This window comes from Ovis canadensis, chromosome 15 (genome assembly GCF_042477335.2).
Source record: "Ovis canadensis isolate MfBH-ARS-UI-01 breed Bighorn chromosome 15, ARS-UI_OviCan_v2, whole genome shotgun sequence".
NCBI lineage: Eukaryota > Metazoa > Chordata > Mammalia > Artiodactyla > Bovidae > Ovis > Ovis canadensis.
This window is the reverse complement of record NC_091259.1, coordinates 35,612,104-35,627,103: the sequence shown is the minus strand read 5'-3', so window position 1 is coordinate 35,627,103 and position 15,000 is coordinate 35,612,104. Positions and strand designations below refer to the sequence as shown.

General features: G+C 39.4%; 1 protein-coding gene across 6 annotated transcripts in view; it reads left to right on the top strand.

The window, feature by feature from the left end:
• SIK3 (SIK family kinase 3) overlaps window positions 1-15,000 on the top strand; it is a 263,960-nt gene that overhangs the window by 16,839 nt on the left and 232,121 nt on the right. The window contains exon 1 of one of the 6 annotated variants that reach the window (XM_069555270.1): window positions 10,067-10,270. The exons of the other annotated variants lie outside the window; for them this stretch is intronic. The gene's annotated coding sequence lies outside the window, so the exon portion shown is untranslated. Of the gene's footprint in view, window positions 1-10,066; window positions 10,271-15,000 lie in introns of those variants that run through there. 6 annotated transcript variants of the gene reach the window in all.

The window sequence follows — 15,000 nt, the reverse complement described above, 5'->3', positions numbered from 1 at the left end:
AGAGCTTCAGCTTCAGTACCAGTCGTTCCAGTGAATTTTCAGGGTTGATTTCTTTTAGGATTGACTGGTTTGATCTCCTTGCTGTCCAAGGGGCTCTCAAGAGTGTTCTCCAACACCACAGTTCAAAAGCATCAATTCTTCAGTGCTCAGCCTTCTTGATAGTCCCACTCTCGAATCCATACATGACTACTGGAGAAACTGTAGCTTTGACTATACGGACCTTTGTTGGCAAAGTGATGTCTCTGCTTTTTTTGTCATAGCTATCCTTCCAAATATCCGTTGGATCATAGAAAAAGCAAGAGAGTTCCAGAAAAACATCTATTTCTGCTTTATTGATTGCGCCAAAGCCTTTGTAGATCACAGCAAACTGTGGAAAATTCTGAAAGAGATGGGAATACCAGACCACCCTACCTGCCTCCTGAGAAATCTGTATGCAGGTCAAGAAGCAACAGTTAGAACCGGATATGGAACAACAGACTGGTTCCAAATTGAGAAAGGAGTATGTCAAGGCTGTATATTGTCACCCTGCTTATTTAACTTATATGAAGAGTACATCATTCAAAATGCTGTGCTGAATGAAGCACGAGCTGGAATCAAGATTGTTAGGAGAAATATCAGTAACCTCAGATATGCAGATGACACCACCCTTGTGGCAGAAAGTGATGAGGAACTGAAGAGCCTCTTGATGAAAGTGAAAGAGAAGAGTGAAAAAACTGGCTTAAAACTCAACATTCAAAAAACTAAGATCATGGCATCCTGTCCCATCACTCCATGGCAAATAGATGGGGAAACAATGGAAACAGTGAGAGACTTTATTTTCTTGGGCTCCAAAATCACTGCATATGGTGACTGCAGCCATGAAATTAAAAGACACTTGCTCCTTGGAAGAAAAGCTATGACCAGCCTAGATAGCATATTAGAAAGCATTGGCATTACTGTGCCAGCCAAGGTCCGTCTAGTCAAAGCTATGGTTTTTCCAGTAGTCATGTATGGATGTGAGAGTTGGACTATAAAGAAAGCTGAGCACCAAAGAATTGATGCTTTTGAACTGTTGGTTCTAGAGAAGACTCTTGAGAGTCCTTTGTACTGCAAGGAGATCAAACCAGTCCATCCTGAAGGAAATCAGTTCTGAATATTCTTTGGAAGGACTGATGCTGAAGCTGACGCTCCAGTACTTTGGCCACCTAATGCGAAGAACTGACTCATTTGAAAAGACCCTGATGCTGGGAAAGATTGAAGGCAGGAGGAGAAGGGGACGACAGAGGATGAGATAGTTGGATGGCATCACCGACTCGATGGACATGGGTTCGAATAAGCTCTGGGAGTTGGTGATGGACAGGGAAGAATGGTGTGCTGCAGTCCATGGGGTCTCAAAGAGTCAGACATGACTGAGTGACTGAACTGATTCTTCCAAGGAGCAAGTGTCTTTTAATTTTGTGGCTGCAGTCACTGTCTGCAGTGATTTTGGAGCCCAAGAAAATGAAATCTGCCACTGTTTCCACATTTTCCCCGTCTATTTGCCATGAAATGATAGGACTGGATACCATGATCTTCATTTCTTAAATGTTGAGTTTTAAGCCAACTTTTTCAGTCTCGTCTTTTGCCTTCATCTAGTTGCTCTTCAATTTCTACCATTAGAGTGGTGGTATCTGCATATCTGAGGTTGTTAAAATTTCTCCTGGCAGTCTTGATTCCAGCTTGTGATTCATCCAGCCCAGCGTTTTGCACAATGTGGTCTGCATAGAAGTTAAATATGCAGGGTGACAGTAGACAGCCTTGATGCACTCCTTTCCCAGTTTTGAACCAGTCCATTGTTTCGTGTCCATTTCTAACTATTGCTTCTTGTCCTTCATACAGGTTCTCAGGAGGCAGATAAGGTGGTCTGGTATTCCCATCTCATTAAGAATATTCCACAGTTTGCTGTGATTCACACAGTCAAAGGCTTTAGCATAGTCAATGAAGCAGAAGTAGATGTTTTTTTGAAATTCCCTTGGTTTTTCTATGATCCAGCGTATGTTGGCAATTTGATCTCTGATTCCTCTGCCTTTTCTAAATCCAGCTTGTACATCTGAAAGTTCTTGGTTTATTTACCAGTGATGCTTAGCTTGAAGGACTTTGAGCATTACTTTGCTAGCATGTGAAAGGAGTGCAACTGTAAGGTAGTTTGAGCATTTCTTTGGCATTGCCTTTCTTTGGGATTGAAATGAAAACTGACTTTTTCCAGTTCTGTGGCCACTGCTTAGTTTTCCAAATTTGCTGGTATAATGAGTGCAGCACTTTAACAGCATCATCTTTTAGGATTTGAAATAGCTCAGCTGGAATTCCGTCACCTCCACTGGATTTGTTTGTAGTAATGCTTCCTAAGGCTCATTTAAGATATACTCTCTTAATAGCTTTCATATGTAACATATAGCAGTGTTAGTTATATTTATCATGTTATACATTACATCCATAGTACTTACTTTTCTTGTACTTGAAGTTTCTAGCTTTTGACTTCCTTCACCCAGTTCCTCCTCTCCCTACCCCCACCTCTGCTAATCACAAGTCTGATGTCTTTTTCTGTGAGTTTGTTTTTGAAGTATTAATATAATTGACCTACAATACCATGTTAATTCTTGTTCTACAGCATAGTGACTCATTATTACTATAGTATCAAAATGATCACCGTAAGTGTAGGTAAGATCTGTCACCATACAAAAGGTATTACATAATTATTGACAGACAGTATTTCCCACACTGTACGTTACATACTCTTGACTCATTTATTTTGCAGCAGGAAGCTTGTACCTCTTGATCTCCTTCACCTATTTGTCTTCTTGCCTTACTCCTTTACCTCTCTGGCAACCACCTATTTGTTCTCTGTATCTATGAGTCTGTTTCTGTTTTGTTATGTTTATTTGTTTTAGGTTTTAGATTCCATGCATAAGTGAAATCATATAGTACTTATCTTTCTCTGTCTTATTTCACTTGGCATAATACCTTCTGGTCTATCCATGTTGTAAACAGCAGTATTTCCTTCTTTCCTTTAGCTGAATAATAATATTCCTATATATATATACACACTGTGTCTTTTTCCACTCATCTGTTGATGGGCACTCAGGTTGCTTCTATATCTTGGCTATTGTAAATAATGCTGCAGTGAACAGAAAGGTGCCTATATCTTTTCTAACTAGTGGTTTTGTTTTCTTTGGATAAATAAGTACCCAGAAGTGGAATTGCCAGATCATATGGTAGAGTTCTCTCTTAATTTTTTTGAGAAATCTCCATACTATTTTTCATAGTGACTGTATCATTTATGTCCCCATAAATAGCTAATGAGGATTCCCTTTTCTTCCCATCCCCATTAGCACTTGTCATTAATATTTTTTGTGTTTTTTTTGTTGTGCCATTTTGACAGGTGTGAAGTGAAATCTCACTGAGATTTTGTTTTTCATTTCCGTGATGATAAGCGACATTGAGCATCTTCTCATGTACCTGTTGGCCATCTGTATGTCTGCTTTGGAAAAATTTCTATTCAGGTCCTCTGCCCATTTTTAAGTTGGGTTGTTTGTTTTCTTTCTGTTGCTCTGTATGAGTTTTTGTATATTTTGGATATTAACCCCTTATCGAGTATGTCGTTTGCCTGAAAACACATATTCAAAAAATACTGCTGGGACTGATGTCAGAGCATGCACTGCCTGTGTTTTCTTACCTTGGATTTTCTGTCTTTTACATTGCAGTGTAGTTCATTTACCTGTGGTGTTAGTTTCAGGTATATAGCAGAGGGATTTAGTAATGTATGTATTTATCCTTTTCCAGATTCTTTTCCATTATAGGTTATTACAAACTACTGACTATAGTTCCCTGTGCTGTACAGCATGTCTTTGTTGTTTATTTTATATATAGTGGTTTTGCTACTCACTTTTTAAGTTAATATCTCCCCCATCTTGTCATGTCAGTGCATTTTGTCTTAGACACAATCTTTTTTAATGGCTGCAGAGTATTCCATTTTATGGATGTACTATATTTAAGTAGTATCCTATTGATAGGTTTAGGGTTGTTTCCAGCTTTTTTTTTTGATATAAATTATATGTCACTTAACAGTTTCTGCACATTTATAGTTGTGTATGTGTACTAGTGTTTCTTTTCTATTCCATTTGTTTGGATTATTTATTTTCCAGAAGACTCATATCTCAGATTTAGTTTAGTTTTTAAAAATCAAGAGTTTTATACTAGAGTAAACTTCCCAAAAGTTGTGTGTTCTTTTCCATTATGATATATACAACGTTAGAAACTAAGTTCTTCATTTGCTCAGTAATTTAATAGAATAAGTCACTAGAGGTGGAGTGCCCAAGTCGAAGTATGAGTGCTTGACATTTTACTAGTGTTGCCAAATTGCCCTCCAAGAAAGGCCAAGCTAATTCACTCAGTGGAGAGTGCGTATGAAGTGCTTCTTCTATCCTCTTTAAACCCTGGCAACCAGCCATTTTTTAGGGAGTGAGTCTAACAGGTGAGAAAATGTCATCTTAGTTTGTAAGAGTTATTTATTATTACTAAATTTGACTATCATTTGTCTATTTGCTATTCATATTTTTTCTTGGAATTTTTTGTATCCTTTGGTTAGTTTTCTGTTGGGCTTTTTGGCTTTTTCTCATTAATGTGCATAGCTGGGCTTCCCTGGTGGTCCAGTGGCTAAGACTCTGAGCTCTCAAGGTAGAGAGTTCTCCCAGGTTTGATCCCTGCTCAGGGAACTAGATCCCATGTGCTGCAACTAAGACCTGCAGCAGCCAGATAAATAAATGAAAATAAATATTTAAAGAAAATGTGCATAACTTTTTGAATATTAGGGAAATTAGTTACCTGTAAGACCCTGATGCTGGGAAAGATTGAAGGCAGGAGGAGAAGGGGACAATATCACCGACTCGGTGGACATGAGTTTGAGCAAGCTCCGGGATTTGGTGATGGACAGGGAAGCCTGGCGTGATGCAGTCCATGGGGTCGCAAAGAGTCAGACACAACTGAGCGATTGAACTGATACTGATGTTTCTGTGTTTGTCTTGACAATGTGTACGTATGTGTATTTTTTTTTTTACTGTAAAATACAAATATTTTCATGTTCACATTTTACAGTACATTAGATTTTTATGTTTTATACTTTCTGGCTTCTCGTTTTCTTTCTTATCCTAATCTTGTGAAAATATTTACTCATGTTTTCTTCAAGTACTTTTTATGGTTTTGTTTTTAAATTTAGATCTTTGCTTCATCTGTAATGCATTTTGGTTTAAACCAAGTGAAAAGGGAATTAGTTGTGGAATTTATTGGAGTTGTGATTTTACATTCATTTTTGTTGTTATTAATGACTTTCTATTTTCCCTTGACTGGGAGCTCCTTGAGGGTGATGGAGTGTGCAGTTTTTTCCCTTGTTCTTATTTTCAGTATCTAGCACCAATGCTTGCAAGTGATAGGCCCTCCACTTACTGAATGAGTGAATCTATGTTTTTCTCCCCCAGTTGTCTAGTTTGAGGGTGGCAGAGGATGAGATTGTCAGATAGCATCACTGACTCAGTGGACATGAATTGGAGCAAACTCCAGGAGATAGTGAAGGACAGTGAAGCCTGGCATGCTGCAGTCCATGGGGCTGTAGAGTCGGTCATGACTTCGCGACTGAACAAGTTGTTTGTTGTCCCAATAAAATTTATTAAATAATCTATCTTTTCCCTTTTGATTTAAAAAGCTACGTTGTCTACAAAATCTCCAGATACTTCAGTTTGTTTCTGAACTTGTAATTGTTTGATTGTGCTCTTTACTTTCTTTGATACTGTATAGCTTTAATTATTATAGCTTTATAGTACTTAAAGTACATTTGGAAGGCCAGTGTTGAACATTCTTAAATATAATACCAGTTTGGGAAACCTTGTAATCTCCTTTAGTAAAAGTCCTTGCTATCCTGTAGAGAACATTCATTTAACTTCTTAAACATTTAATGCATTCTAAGAGCCTGAAAAGTAGAGATGATTTGGGAGTATTACTTGCTAAAGAGCTTTCCCTAGGATATGACATACTTATTATGTCAAGTTCTGACTTGACATACTAAGTGTCTTAAAAAAAAAAAAACCTCTCATTTTATAATCTTGGATATCTCTAGAAAAGCATAGCATTTTCCTCACAGTCTTTTAATGCAGAAAACACAGAGAGATGGTAGGTGGTAGAAAAGGCATCAAGAAATCATGCTGGCACCCAGCTGAAGTCAAAGCAGATAGTGAAAAAGATATTACCTAAAAGTGCTATAATGGAATTCAGTTTAGTGACTTTGATTTCTCACCTGTGCTTGACTTGTTTGCCTCCTGTGGCTTGCAATAATAGATTGATTCAAAGGATATGACTTGGGTGAAGTCCAGGTAACATGGCTGAATAACCTCTTCTCTGGTAACATTAAAAATTCTTATAGTCTGATATTAGCACTGGGATTTTCTGTCATGTCTGTCTCATGCAGGAACCAACTTTAGGATCTTGTGAGTATTAAAGAAGTTTAAAGCAGAGAAACTTGAAGTCTGGTGAATGGAGCTGATCGAGCAGGGCATACTTACTGTGTGGAACATTATTCTAGAGTGCTTCAATGAAACTCTTAATTTTAAATAACTGCTCATTTATATTTCCAGATGATTACTCATTTTGTTTTTTAAAAAAGAAACTGTTTTGTCCAATTCTCTCAGATTTATTCTTGGTAAGCCTATCCATGGGCTTCAGTAGGGTTAAAGTAGAAAAATACTCAAATAGGTTTGTTTGGGGCCCTTAGTCTCCACCCTAGAATAAAAGGGGTTTTGTGTGGCAGGACTAGCTGATTTGTGTGATTCTTCCTTTTGTAAGTTTTCTGTTGGTGGAAAGTGGGCTTGCTTTTCTTTTAGTTTTATTTCTCATTTTTATCAACGCTGGTCATAACTGAGAGATTTTTAGGCTGTTAACTGTCCCAGCACACCAATAAGCACCTTATTAGTAGATGTTACTCATCATGACTAGTTACTCCTGAGATTTAACTGTGCTTGGAAAACACCTGTCTGTATTTGAGCTTTGCTAGGTGGTTGGCTTTTGTGTTTGACTGAAGATTTGCTCCTGAGAAAGCAAATAGCTGTTGGAAACAGAAGGGAGAAGGAGTTGGCACATTTCTGTATGCTTTCATTGAAGAGATATCCTAATTAGAACGCTTTTGGAGGCTTCACCTTTGTGCACTAAGGTAATCCAGCATTTCATTCTGTACTGCATTGAGGTTTTGGATCTCCATACCAGAAAGTGAGAACAGGGGTTGAATGTGAAAGGAATATTCAAAGGATGAAGCTCATATTCAGTGGTGTGTGCTTCATAATCTAGGTTCAAGGATACCCTGCACGCCACAGGACAGCGAGAATGGAGGCAGTATCTGCTGCTGTTTTGAGCAGTGTTTCAGCGCCTGGGATGTCATTCCTGATTAAAGTCATGTTTAAGGCAGTATTGTTTATAGTTTACATTTGGGAGGGTGTTGCCTCAGTACATTTCATTTATCCTCCTGGAAGAGTTATTTTGCACAGTTTGGAAGCAGTGTTTTTCCACCAGATTAGAGGAAATGAACAGAATTCACTCTTCTGTAAGTCAGCGGATGATCTGCAGTAGAATCGTTTAACCATGGAGACTCAAATGAGTGACTTACTTGGATCCTGTGGTGAACCTGGAGTAATTAAGAGGAAGAGCTCAGTCTTTGGTTCAGTAAAGTTGGCATTGGAATGATTCCTGACCAGACTTGAAGGTGGAAAATGTTATGGTTCAGAGGGCCCGTCTAAGGCTTTGCAGTAGATCCCTTAAGACAATAAGTTTTATAAATAGCGTTGAGTGTGGAAGTGCATAGCACATGGAGACACAATAACGTAGTCAGGAAGTTTGACTGGAAGGAATAAATTATCTCTGGTCACTTCAAGGAATGAGATCATGGAAGGGTACGCAGTTTGTTTCAGGTGGTGGTGATTGTGAAGTTGGGGCTGGCCCTGGAAATGACTTGTCAGATATCCTGTCATCCTCACTAATGGTCATATTGTTTCTGAGGCTTATAGTTGTGTGAAGAGATGGTTTTCCATCTCTTCCCATCCAAAGGCTAAGGGTTCAAAAATTTAAAAGCTGCAAAAGAGAGAAACACACAGAAAAGTTTTCTTCCTGCACATGCCCCGTGGCTATCTGGATTCAGATACAGTCAGTATGATCAGCGTCTTAGATGCTTGTTTAGTCGCTAAGTTGTGTCTGACTCTTGTAGTGCCATGGACTGTAGCTTGCCAGGCTCCTCTGTCCTTGGGATTTCCCATGCAAGATTCTGGAATGGGTTGCCATTTCCTTCTCTGGGGGATCTTCCTGACCGAGAGGGATCCAACCCACATCTCCTGCATTGCCAAGCAGATTCTTTACCACTGAGCCATCAGGGAAGCCCAGGGAAGTGTCTTATCTATATTGTGATATTTCATGTGTTTACAAGTAAACGTGTGTATCTGTTTACTGTACCCCCTCTTTTAAAAAAAATTGTAGTAAATTATACTCACTGATCTGCATCTTTTTTCACTATTATATCTTCAGGATTAGGACCTGTAGGTATATAAGAAGCTTTCTAATTAAAAAAAAGACGCTATACAGTATTCCTATGAAAGGATGTATCACATATTTTTTTGGTTAGTCCCATAATGGATGGCTATTTGAGTTACTTCTTATCCTTTGCTAACATAAATAATGCTAGAGGAGTTAAAAAATGTTAGGGTTTTATATTCAAAAATAAATGTTAAGTCATAATAGAGACTTGTAATAGTTATAGTAATATCTCAGATCTGCATAACATATTCACAGATATCTTATTTGAGCCTTACTTCGATCTTGTGAGATAAGCACAGAATTTTACAAAGAAGAACAAATTTGAGTAACAGAAGTAGAGTAGAAGAATCAAGGTCTTTTGACTCTGATTTGAATTATCTTTCCACTTTTTCCTCCTGTTGTGGGATATAGGGGAATGGTGGGAGAATAAGATGAAGTAGAGAGAGAGGGATGCCCCTGTTGTTCTAGAAGTCAGGATCCCGTTTACTGGGAGAGAAGAGCTGGCGTTCCACCTGTGACAGAGATAGAGAGGTTTTAGGCACTGGCAGAACTTGCTGGGTTGACTGCCCTCTTGGAGTATAGTAGTATAGCAGTCCAAAACGTGGTACTTCTTGAGAAACTGGATACCTCAGAGTGCCTTAGAATAGACTGGGGGACAAAACTGAGCATTCGAAATCTGGTAAGAGAATGCATGTAGCCTAAGGCAATGAAACAGAAATAGGCAATAGAGAAAACAGGATTTTCTAGAGGCCCCAGAGTCAGGCAGGACGTGACAGCATTGCAAGGAGATGGCTGTGAGGTCAAGCCGGTTTTGACCTCAAGACTGATTTCTGGGAGGGAGCCTTTTTCCTCTAGAGACCAGATGAAATTATAAAAGGGTAGGTAAGTCATCTCACAAGTGGACTAGAGAGAATGAGGCTGAAAAGGCTTTCATTATAGAGTTAATACTATTTGGAAACCTGAGTATAGGTGTGTTCACCAGCCTTCCATCATAATTACCATAAGCTAAGTGCCGTTGTATTCTGGATACTACACATAATTTCATGCTTAACCTCTCAACAGTTTTGCAAAGAGGCTGTTGTTATACCTAGTTTCCATAAAGGAAACTGAGGTTCAGTTGTGTAACTTGTTCAAGGTCACATATCTTTTTAAGCAGTAGAGCTGAGATTTATAAGTAGGTCAGTATGACTCCAAGGCTCTTGTTCTTTCCATTATGCCAGGTGTTAGGCACCCAAATTGAAAAGTGAAATTAAAACTAACCAGAATTCTTTCACTGTCATTACAACAGTGTTAATGTATAACCAGACAGCTTGCCTGTTTTGCGTGATTCGGGCTGGAGGAGTAGAAGCAATGCTAAGAAAAATGACTGGCGATGTTAACAGCTGGCCAGACTCACTCTAAATATGCTTATAATATAAATGAAAGTAGTGCACTTATGTTGCATGTGTAGCTTTATCATGTAATCTCCACTGTCCCCTTCCCTCATTAGGCTTCAGTTCCTAAAGTCCGTCTATAGAGATTATACAGCTGCCACTGAAGACCATCCTGGAGAAGGAAATGGCAGCCCCCTCCAGTATTCTTGCCTGGTGAATTCCACGGACAGAGGAACTTGGCAGGCTACAGTCCATGGGGTCACAGAGTCGGGCATGACTGAGCGACTAACACACACACATGCTGAAGACCGTAGCTGGTGGTAGGTAGCCAGGACCTGGAATGTTTTGTTGGGGAGGAATATCTGGGGGATCTACTATATACACAGAGTGTATGCCACAATCATGAATTCTTCTCCAGTTGTGAAGTTTGAGGAGGTAGGAATTTCCTTGGCTTAACAAAGTTTGGCTTATAGGCTGAAGACTCTACTAGATTTTATTACTCTTAATTCTTTAGCATTATCCTGCAAAATATTGGAGAATAGTTATTGGATAATACTTCTGCTGTACTTCCAAGGACTGCTGAAGGGGATGTTAGTATGGGAGGTTGACATTATGGTGAAGTATCACTTGGAAGCTGTGATTCAGCATTAGTCACTGGCTTTTGTGCTAGGTTGCCCTCCGCCGTCTCTTGCTTTAATTGTGGTGTGTCTCCGACATTTGATTACACAACTACCAAAGAGGCTGACCTGAGTGATAACCCAGTCACATTTCCAGATAGTAAAAATATTCAGGAAAAAAATTACTCATCTGTACCAGCTAGTGGTATTAGTTCTTCTCTGGGGAAATATTAACATGGTTTCTAGGTTATGCCCAATAATATGACAAAGATGAATGACCATTTAAGGAAAAATGGCTATTTACACTTTTTATTAGTGTTCTTGAAAAGTGGAGACATAACAGAATGTGCTTTCTGGACATACTCATTTTGGTATTTAATATGAGATCAGTTTTATATCTCTTTCATTGGCTTTTTAAAATTTATTTTTTAACACCAAAAACATTCTGTATTGGGGTATAGCTGATTAACAATGTTGTGATAGTTTCAGGTGAACAGTGAAGAGACTCAGCCATACATATACATGTATCCATTCTCCTCCAAACCCGCCTCCCATCCAGGCTGCCACATAACACTGAGCAGAGTTCCATGTGCTACACAATAGGTTTTTGTTGGTTATCCATTTTAGATATAGCAGTGTGTACATGACCTTCCCAAAGTCCTTAACTATTCCTTCCCCACCAGCAACCATGAGTTTGTTTTCTAAGTTTGTGAGTCCCTTTCTGTTTTGTTTAAGTTCATTTGTATCATTTCTTTTTAGATTCCACAGATAAGGGAAGCCACATGATATTTTTCCTCCTCTGTCTGACTGGCTTCACTCAGTTTGACAGTCTCTGCATCCATCCATGTTGCTGCAGATGGCCTTATTTCATTCTTTTTAATGGCCGAGTAATATTCCTGTGTGTGTGTGTGTGTGTGTGTGTGTGTGCGCGCATACACGCATGACATCTTCTTGATCCATTCCTCTGCTGATGGGCATTTAGGTTGTCTCCATGTCTTGGCTAATGTAAACAGTGCTGCAGTGAACACCGAGGTGCCTGTGTCTTTTTGGTCTTTGACTTTTAAAATCGTGAATGGGTTGGGTTCATTTTACCTATTTTTACCTTACTTCTTACCATTCTGTGTTTCCTTACTGCCTCATGAAACTGCCATGTTTAATCTTATTAAAAAAAACATCTCTTATCTGGAATGCCTATCCTTTTCTTCTCCTCCCTTTCTTTTCTATTTTTCCTTGTCCTGTTCATCCACAAATATTTAAATGTTCCAGGCTGTGTGCCAGGCTTATGATGTGTACCCTCATGACTTTACGTGTATCCTAGCGTTGCTGATCCTGCTATGCCCTGCCTTCAAGGTTCAGCTCTTCTGACCTTCACATCATTTTCTTTGACTTTCTCTAACCTCTGTCGACCCATCCCTTTTATGAGCTCCGTTGCTTTAAATCTGCTTTACACAATTTAGTGCTTATAAACATACATTAATCTAGTTTTACCAGAGTGTGAGTTCAGTTCAGTTCAGTTGCGTCTGACTGTTTCCCACCCTATGGACTGCAGCACGCCAGGCCTCCCTGTCCATCACCAACTCCTGGAGCTTACTCAAACTCATGTCCATTGAGTCAGTGATACCATCCAACCATCTCATCCTCTGTGTCCCCTTCTCCTCCTGCCTTCAATCTTTCCCAGCATCAGGGTCTTTTCAAATGAGTCAGTTCTTCGCATTAGGTGGCTAAAGTATTGGAGTTTCAGCTTCAGCCTCAGTCCTTCCAATGAATCTTCAGGACTGATTTCCTTTAGGATGGACTGGTCAGATCTCCTTGCGGTCCAAAGGACTCTCAAGAGTCTTTTCCACAGTCTTCTTGTGTAGACTCTCAAAAGAGTCGTCTTCTTCTGCTTTTGAACACCACGATTCAAAAGCATCAATTCTCTGGTGCTCAGCTTTCTTTATAGTCCAACTCTCACATCCATACATGAATACTGGAAAAACAATAGCTTTGACTAGACGGACCTTTGTTGGCAAAGTAATGTCTCTGCTTTTTAATATGCTGTCTAGGAGCAAGTGTCATTTAATTTCATGGCTGCAGTCACCATCTGCAGTGATTTTGGAGCCCCAAAAGATAAAGTCTGTCACTGTTTCCCCATCTATTTGCCATGAAGCTTAGTTTTCTGAATGTTGAGTTCTAAGCCAGCTTTTTCACTCTCCTCTTTCACTTTCATCAAGAGGCTCTTTAGTTCTTTGCTTTCTGCTGTAAGGGTGGTGTCATCTGCATATCTGAGGTTGTTGATATTTCTCTCAGCAATCTTGATTCCAGCTTGTGCTTCATCCAGCCCTGCGTTTCTCATGATGTACTCTGCCTATAAGTTAAACAAGCAAGGCGACAATATACAGCCTTAACGGACTCCTTGCCCTATTTAGAACCAGTCTGTTGTTTCATGTACAGTTCTAACTGTTGCTTCTTGACCTGCATATAGATTTCTTAAGAGGCAGGTCAGGTGGTCTGGTATTCCCATCTCTGTAAGAATTTTCCAGAGTTTATTGTGATTCACACAACGGCTTTGACATAGGCAATAGAGCAGTAGATGTTTTTCTGGAACTCTCTTGCTTTTTCTATGATCCAGCAGATGTTGGCAATTTGATCTCTGGTTCCTCTGCCTTTTCTAAAACCAGCTTGAATATCTGGAAGTTCTCGGTTCATGTACTGTTGAAGCCTGGCTTGGAGAATTTTGAGCATTACTTTACTAGCGTGTGAGATGAGTGCAGTTGTGCGGTAGTTTGAACATTTTTTGGCATTGCCTTTCTTTGGGATTGGAATGAACACTGACCTTTTCCAGTCCTCTGGCCACTGCTGAGTTTTCCAAATTTTCTGGCATACTGAGTGCAGCACTTTCACAGCTGAACCGGAATTCCATCACCTTCACTAGCTTTGTTCATAGTGATGCTTCCTAAGGCCCACTTGACTTTGCATTCCAGGATTTCTGGCTCTAGGTGAGTGATCACACCATCATGGTTATCTGGGTCATGAAGATCTTTTTTGTATAGTTCTTCTGTATATTCTTGCCACTTCTTAATATCTTCTGCTTTTGTTAGGTCATACCATTTTTGTCCTTTATTGAGCCCATCTTTGTATGAAATGTTCCCTTGGTATCTCTAATTTTCTTGAAGAGATCTCTAGTCTTTCCTGTTGTATTGTTTTCCTCTGTTTCTTTGCACTGATCACTGAGGAAGGCTTTCTTATCTCTCCTTGATATTCTTTGGAACTCTGCATTCAAATGGGTATATCTTTCCTTTTCTCCTTTGCCTTTAGCGTCTCTCCTTTTCACAGCTATTTGTAAGGCCTCCTTAGACCACCATTTTGCCTTTTAAAATTCCTTTTTCTTGGGGATAGTATTCATCCTTGCCTCCTGTACAATGTCAGAAACCTCCATCCATAGTTCTCAGGTACTCTGTTTATCAGCTCTAATCCTTTGCATCTATTTGTCATTTCCACTGTATAATCGTAAGGGATTTGATTTAGGTCATACCTGAATGGTCTGGTGGTTTTCCCTACTTTCTTCAGTTTAAGTCTGAATTTGGCGATAAAGAGTTCATGATCTGAGCTACAGTCAGTTCCTGGTCTTGTTTTTGCTGACTGTATAGAGCTTCTCCATTGTTGGCTGCAAAGAGTATAATCAGTCTGATTTTGGTGTTGACCATCTGGTAGTATCCATGTGTAGAGTCGTCTCTTGTGTTGTTGGAAGTGGATGTTTGCTATGACCAGTGCATTCTCTTGGCAAAATTCTAGTAGCCTTTGCCCTGCTGCATTCTGTGCTCCGAGGCCACATTCGCCTGTTGCTCCAGGTGCTTCTTGACTCCCTGCTTTTGCAAGTAGGTTTTTTGCAAGTGTAAGTTCCTCAAAGACCGAGACTGCCGTGTTGATTTTTGCCCTCTACAATGCTAAGTCCAAGCATGTGGATGGTAAAGGGGTTTTGATTCGTCAGTCCCTGCTGAATGTCCAACTTACTAGCTCTTGGAGTTTAGAAGTAGTTAGAAAGAGTATGCTTTTTTCCCCCTCTTGTCTCCCAGTTGTTCACCTAACATTTGCTATCCGCTTGTATTAACCTATAGTCACAATGAAAGAAAATAACCCCAATGATTCACTGTCTGCATTTATATTATTTTCTAGTGAAGAGTTTGTTTTTGAGCTGATTATTATATAGCATCTTACTTGGTTCCCTTTGTGGCTAGTGAGTGATGAATTTCATGGCTAAGGAAGAGAGCCAACCCAGTGTTGATCTGTCTGCATTGTGCTTATAATTTTCTAGGTTTAAATGCCCTACCTACTGTACCTTAGTTCACGAAGTAACTTAATAGTAATTTTAAGTAAGTTACTTAACTTAATAATAACTTAACTTAAAATGGGAATGTAAGAACTTAAAATTTAAAATTGAGCTCCTGAGATAG